Genomic DNA, 7,929 nt, shown 5'->3' with positions numbered 1-7,929 from the left:
CTTCGTGTTCCCAATAATCAGGTTAAAGTAAGGCTTTCACACAAATTATCTCTTTTAACTGAGCATGTGGCGAGAACTTCTTTCATTTATCACAAAGGGAACGGTTTGCAGGAGAAAGTATTTCTCTGGTTTCTCAGTCTGTTTCCTATTGCTGGGTGAAGTTCCTGCAATTTTCAAAGTAGAAGTTAGTTTCAGCTAGTACGTCCCCATATATATTTATGGAGTGTAGTTTGCAAATGAAAAGAAACTTTGTGTTCCCAACAAGCTAGATGAATGACGTTTTCACACACAATTATCTCTAAGAAATGTGCATGAGTAGATACGTTCGTTCATCTAGCACAAATGGACGGGGTTGGAGGAGAAAATTTTTCTCTGGTTTGTCAGTCTGTTTCCTAGTGCCGGTTAGGTGTTCCTGCATTTTTCAGTGTTAAAATGGGTTGGAGTTATTACTTCACCTTATAAATATACGGAGTATAGTTTGCAACTGAAAAGAATCTTTGTGTTCTCAACAAGCGAGGTTAAGAACGGCTTTCACACACATTTTCTCTCAGAAATGAGCATGGGAAGAGACGTTCGTTCTTCTAGCACAAATGGAAAAGTTTCCAGGAAAACTTTTACTCTGGTTTCTCAATCTGTTTCCTAGTGCCGGTTTGAAGTTCCTGCAGTTTTCAGTGTAATGCCGAACGGGAGCAAGTACTTAACCATATAAATGTATGGAGTGTAGTTTGCTGCTGAAAAGAAACTTTGTGTTCCGAACAATCTAGGTGAAGTACGGCTTTCACAAACAAATATATCACAGAATTCAGCATTTGCAGAGACTTTCGTTCATCTAGCACAAATGGAATGTGTTGCAAGTGAAAGTTTTACTCTTGTTTCACTGTCTGTTTCCCAGCACCATTTTGAAGTTCCTGAAGTTTTCACTGTAAAATTGAATGGAAGCTTGTACCACCCCTTATATATGTATGGAGTGTAGTTTGCAAATAAAAAGAATCTTTGTGTTCCCAACAAGCTAGGTGAACAATGGCATTATCACACACTTATCTCTCAGAACTGAGCATGTGGAGTGACGTTCATTCTTCTAGCACAAAGGGAATGGTTTGCAGGAGAAACAATTACTCTTGTTTCTCAGTCTGTTTCCTAGTACCGTTTTAACGTTCCTGCAGTTTACGGTGTTAAACCCTGTTGTAGCTAGTACTTTCCCATTTAAATGTATGGAGTATTGATTGCCCAACTAAAGGAATTTTCGTGTTCCCAATAATCTAGTTAAAGTAGGCTTTCACACACATTATCTCTTTTAAACTGAGCCATGTGACGAGAAGTTCGTTCATTAGCACAAAGTGAACGGTTGCCGGAGAAACATTTCTTCGGGGTTCTCAGTCTGTTTCCTAGTGCCGGTTTGAAGTTCCTGCAGTTTTCACTATAAACCGAGTGAAGCAATTACCTCCCCAATATATATGTATGGAGTGTTAGTTAGCAAATTAAAATAACTTTGTGTCCACATCATGCTACTTGGAAGAAGGCTTTCACACGCATCTTATCTTTCAGAACTGAGCATGTGGAGAGACGTTCGCTCATCTAGCACAAAGGGAACGTTTTGCAGGGAAACTTTTATTCTGGTATAACTGTCTGTTCCAAGTGCCGGTATGAATTTTCTGGAATTTTCATTGTACAACCGAGTTAGAACTCGTACTTCCCATATATATGAATGGAGTGTAATTTGCAACTGAAAATAAACTTTGTGTTCACAAAAATTTCGGTTAAGTACGGCTTTCATACACACATTATCTCTCAGAACTTAGCATGTGGAGAGACGTTCGTTCATCTAGCACAAAGGGAACGGGTTTTCAGGGGAAACCTTTTTCTCTGGTTTCTCAGTCTCATTCCTAGTTCCGGTTTGAAGTTCTAGCAGTTTTTGGTGTTAAACCGAATTTGTTCTATTACCTCCCCATATATATTTATGCACTGTACACTGAAACTTAAAAGAAACTTTGTGTTCTCATCAAGCTAGCTGAAGGACGGCTTTCAAACACTCTTATCTCTCAGAACTGAGCATGTGGAGAGACGTTCGTTCATCTAGCACAAAGGGAACGGGTTCAGGAGAAACCTTTTCTCTGGTTTCTCAGTCCCATTCCTAGTTCCGGTTTGAAGTTCCAGCAGTTTTTGGTGTTTAAACTGAATTTGTTCTATTACCTCCCCATATATATTTATGCACTGCTACACTGAAACTTAAAGGAAACTTTGTGTTCTCATCAAGCTAGCTGAAGGACGGCTTTCAAACACTCTTATCTCTCAGAACTGAGCATGTGGAGAGACATTCGTTCATCTAGCACAAACGGAACGGGTTGCAAGAGAAACATTTACTCTGGTTTCTCAGTCTATTTCCCTCGTGCCGGTTTGAAGTTCCAGCAGTTTTTAGTGTTAAACTGAGTTGGAGCTAGTAGTTCCCCATATAAATGTACGGTGTATAGTTTGCAACTAAAAAGAAAATTTGTGTTCCCAACAAGCTATGTGAAGGACGGCTTACACACAAATTATCCATCAGAATTGAGCGTGTGGAGAGACGTACGTTCGTCTAGCACAAAGAAAACTTTTTGCAGGAAAAGTTTCACTCATCTTTCACAATCTGTTTCCTATGGCCGGTTTGAAGTTCCTGCAATTTTCATTGTAACACCGAGTTTCAGCTAGTACATCCCAATATAAATTTATGGGGGTGCAGATACCAGCTGAAACGAAACAGTGTTCCCAACAAGCTAGGTGTGGGACGGCTTTCACACACACTTATCTCACAGAAGTGGTTATGTGGAGAGATTTTCGTTCATTTAGCACAAAGGAACAGGCTGCAGGGGAAAATATTATTCTGGTTTCTCAGTCTGTTTCATTGTGCCAGTTTGAAAGTCCTTCATTGATCAGTGTAAAATCGAGTTGGAAACTAGTACCAACCATATATATGTAACGATTGCTGTTTGAAACTGGAAAGAAAACCTTGTGTTCCCAACAAGCTAGGTGTAGGACGGTTTTTAATCACACATATCTCTCTGAACTGAGCATGTAGATAAGCGTTCTTTCATCTAGCACAAAGGGAACGGTTTGCAGGGGAAACTTTTACTGTGGTTTCTCTGTCTTTTTCCTACTGCCGGTTTGAAATTACTGCAGTTTTCACTGTAAAAATCGAGTTATAGCTAGTACAATCCCCATATATATATATATGTAGAGTAGTTTGTAACTAAAAAGAAACATTGTGATCCCAACAAGCTAGGTGAAATACGGCTTTCACACACACTTATCTCTCAGACCTGAGCATGTGGAGAGAAGTATGTTCTTCTAGCACAAATGGAAGGGGTTGCAGGAGCAACTTTTACTCTTGAATCACAATCTCTTCCTTAGTTCCAATTTGAAGTTCCTGCAGTTTTCACTGTAAAACCGAGTTGGAACAATTACCTACCCATATATATGTTTCAAGTCTATTTTGCAATTAAAAGAAACATTGAGTTCCCAAAATTATGTGTTGACGGCTTTCGGACACAGTTATCTCTCTGAACTGAGCTTGTGGAGATACGTTCATTCATCTACCACAAAGGTAACTGTTTGCAGTTGAAGCTTTTACTCTGGTTTCTCAGTCTGTTTCCTACTGCTGGTTTGAAGTTCCTGCAAATTTCATTGTAAATCTTAGTTTCAGCTAGTAGTTCCCCATATATATGTATGGATTGTAGATTCCAACTGAAAAGAAACTTTGTGTTCCCAACAAGCTAGTTGAAGGACGGCTTTAACACACACCTATATATAAGAACCTAGCATGTGTAGACACTTTCATTCATCTAGCTCAAAGGGAACGGTTTGCAGGAGAAAGTTTTTCTCTTGGTTCACAATCGGTTTCCCTAGTGCTGGTTTGAAATTCCTGCAGTTTTCAGTGTAAAACTGAACGGTAGCTAGTACTTACTTATATATATATATGTATGGAGTGTAGTTTGCACCTTAAAAGAATTTTGTGTCTCCAAAAAGCTAGGTGAAGTACAGCTTTCACACATAATTATATCTCAGATCTGAGCATGTGGAGAGACGTTCATTCATCTAGCACAAGGGGAACGTTTTGCAGGAGAAAGTTTTAATCTGCTTTCTCAGTCTTTTTCCTACATCTGGTTTGATATTTCTGCAGTTATCATTGAAAAACCGAATTGGTTATAGTACTTCCCCTTATATATTTATGCAGTGTACATTGCTGCTGAAAAAAAAAAACTAAGTGTTCCAAACATGCTAGCTGAAGTATGGCTTCCAAACACACTATTTCTCTAAACCTGAGCATGTTTAGAGACGTTCATGCATCGAGCACAAATTGAACTGTTTACGGAGAAAGTTTTACTCTGGTTTCTCAGTCTGTTTCCTAGTGCTGGTTGAGTCCTGCAATTTTTCATTGTAAAGTTACTTTCAGCAACCTACGTCCCCATATATTTTTATTGATTGTAGTTTCCAACTGAAAAAAATTTTCTGTTCCCAACAAGCTATGTGAAGTACGTCGTTCACACACATTATCTCTCAGAACTGAGCGTGTGGAGACACGTTCATTCATCTAGCACAAATTGAACGGTTTACAGGAGAAAGTTTTAACTCTGGTTTCTCAGTCTGTTTCCTAGTGCTGGTTTGAAGTTCCTGCAATTTTCATTGTAAAACTTACTTTCAGCTACTACGTCCCCATATATATGTATGGATTGTAGTTTCCAACTGAAAAGAAACTTTGTGTTCCCAACAAGCTAGGTGAAGTACGGCTTTAACACACACTTATATATCAGAACTCAGCATGTGTAGACACATTCATTCATCTAGCACAACGTGAAAAGTTTGCAGGGGAAAGGTTTTCTCTTGTTTCACAATGTGTTTCCTAGTGCGGGTTTTAAGTTCCTGCAGTTTTCAGTGTAAAACCGAACGGGAGCTAGTACTTACCTATATATATGTATGGAGTGTAGTTTGCACCTTAAATAATCTTTGTGTCTCCAACAAGCTAGGTGAAGGACAGCTTTCACACATAATTATATCTCATAACTGAGCATGTGGAGTGATGTTCGTTCATCTATCACAAAGATAATGGGTTGCAGGAGAAAGTTTACTCTGTATTCTCATTCTCCTTCCTAGATCTGGTTAGATATTTCTGCAGTTTTAGTGTAAAACCGAATTGGTTCTAGTACCTCCCCATATATATGCATGCAGTGTAATTTGCAGCTGAAAAGTAACTATGTGTTCCCAACATGCTAGCTGAAGGACGGCTTACAAACAAACTTACCTCTCGGAACTGAGCATGTGGAGAGACCTTCATTCATGTAGCAAAATTGGAACGGTTTGCAGGAGAATGTTTTACTCAGGTTTCTCAGTCTTTTTCCTTAATCTGTTTTGATATTTCTGCAGTTATCATTGTAAAAGCGAGTTGGTTATAGTACCTACCGTTATATATTTATGCAGTGTACTTTGCAGCTGTAAAGAATCTATGAGTTCGCAAAATGCTAGCTGAAGGATGGCTTTCAAACACACTTATCTCTCTGAACTGAGCATGTGGAGAGACATTCCTTCATCTAGCACAAACAGAACGGGTTGCAGGAGAAACCTTTACTCTGGTTTCTCAGTCTGTTTCCTCGTGCTGGTTTGAAGTTCCAGCAGTTTTTAGTGTTAAACCGAGTTGGAGCTAGTACTTCCCCATATAAATGTACGGTGTATAGTTTTCAACTAAAAGAACTTTGTGTTCCCAACAAGCTAGGTGAAGTATGGCATTAACACACACTTATATAAGAATTCAGCATGTGTAGACACATTCATTCATCGAGCACAACGTGAACGGTTTGCAGGAGAAAGTTTTTCTCTTGTTTCACAATGTGTTTCCTAGTGCCGGTTTTAAGTTCCTGCAGTTTTCAGTAAAATCGAATGGGAGCTAGTACTTACCTATATATATGTATGGAGTGTAGTTTGCACCTTAAAATAATCTTTGTGTCTCCAACAAGCTAGGTGAAGGACAGCTTTCACACATAATTATATCTCATAACTGAGCATGTGGAGTGATGTTCGTTCATCTATCACAAAGATAATGGGTTGCAGGAGAAAGTTTTACTCTGTATTCTCATTCTCCTTCCTAGATCTGGTTAGATATTTCTGCAGTTTTAGTGTAAAACCGAATTGGTTCTAGTACTCCCCCATATATATGCATGCAGTGTAATTTGCAGCTGAAAGTAACTATGTGTTCCCAACATGCTAGCTGAAGGACGGCTTACAAACAACTTACCTCTCGGAACTGAGCATGTGGAGAGACCTTCATTCATGTAGCAAAATGGGAACGGTTTGCAGGAGAATGTTTTACTCAGGTTTCTCAGTCTTTTTCCTTAATCTGTTTTGATATTTCTGCAGTTATCATTGTAAAAGCGAGTTGGTATAGTACCTACCGTTATATATTTATGCAGTGTACTTTGCAGCTGAAAAGAATCTATGAGTTCGCAAAATGCTAGCTGAAGGATGGCTTTCAAACACACTTATCTCTCTGAACTGAGCATGTGGAGAGACATTCCTTCATCTAGCACAAACAGAACGGGTTGCAGGAGAAACCTTTACTCTGGTTTCTCAGTCTGTTTCCTCGTGCTGGTTTGAAGTTCCAGCAGTTTTTAGTGTTAAACCGAGTTGGAGCTAGTACTTCCCCATATAAATGTACGGTGTATAGTTTTCAACTAAAAGAAACTTTGTGTTCCCAACAAGCAATGTGAAGGACGGATTACACTCACATTATCCCTCAGATTTGAGCATGTGGAGAGAAGTACGTTCGTCTAGCACAAAGGGAACGGGTTGCAGGAGAAACATTTCTTCAGGGTTCTCAGTCCTGTTTCCTAGTGCCGGTTTGAAGTTCCTGCAGTTTTCAATATAAACCGAGTTGAAGCAATTACCTCCCCTACATATGTATGGAGTGTAGTTAGCAACTTAAAATAAACTTTGTGTTCACATCATGCTACTTGAAAGAGGATTTCACACGCTCTTATCTCTCAGAACTGAGCATGTGGAGAGATGTTCGTTCATCTAGAACAAAAGGAATGTTTTGCAGGGAAACTTTAACTCATCTTTCACAATCTGTTTCCTAATGCCGGTTTGAAGTTCCTGCAGGTTTAAATGAAAAACGAAATGGGAGCTAGTGCCTACCAATATATATGTATGGATTGTAGTTTGCACCTGAAAAGAAACTTTGTGTTCCAAAGAAGCTAGTTGAAGGACAGCTTTCCCACACAATTATATCCCAGTACTGATCATGTGGAGAGACGTTCGTTCATGTAGCACAAAAGGGAACAGATTGCAGGAGAAATTTTTACTCTGTTTTCTCAGACTCTTTCCAAGTTTCGGTTTGAAGTTTCTGAAGTTTCAGTGTAAAACCGAGTTGTTTCTATTACATCCCCATATGTATGTATGCAGTGTACTTTGCAACTGAAAAGAAACTTTGTGTTCCCAACAAGCTAGGTGAAGTACGGCTTTCAAACACACTTATTTCTATGAACTGAGCATGTGGAGAGACGTTCGTTCATCTAGAACAAATGGAACGGGTTGCAGGAGATACTCTTCACTCTGGCCTCTCAGTTTGTTTCCTAGAGCTGATTTAAAGTTCCTGTAGTTTTCATTGTTAAACCGAGTTGGAGCTTTTATTTCCCATATAAGTGTATGGAGTAAAGGTTTCAAATGAAAAGAAACTGCATGTTCACAACAAAATAGGTGAAGGACTAATTTAACACACAATATCTCTCAGATCTGAGCATGTGGAGAGACGTTCGTTCATCTAGCACAAAGGGAACTGGTTACTGGAGAAACTTTTACTCTCGTTTCACATTATGTTTCCTAGAGCCGGTTTGAAGTTCCTGCAGTTTTCACTGTAAAACGGAGTTGGAACGATTACCTACCCATATATATGTTTCGAGTCTATTT

Source organism: Camelus ferus, chromosome 36 (assembly GCF_009834535.1).
Source record: "Camelus ferus isolate YT-003-E chromosome 36, BCGSAC_Cfer_1.0, whole genome shotgun sequence".
In the NCBI taxonomy this organism is placed as follows: domain Eukaryota; kingdom Metazoa; phylum Chordata; class Mammalia; order Artiodactyla; family Camelidae; genus Camelus; species Camelus ferus.
The sequence above is the reverse complement of the archived record's forward strand: the minus strand, read 5'-3'. Positions refer to the sequence as shown.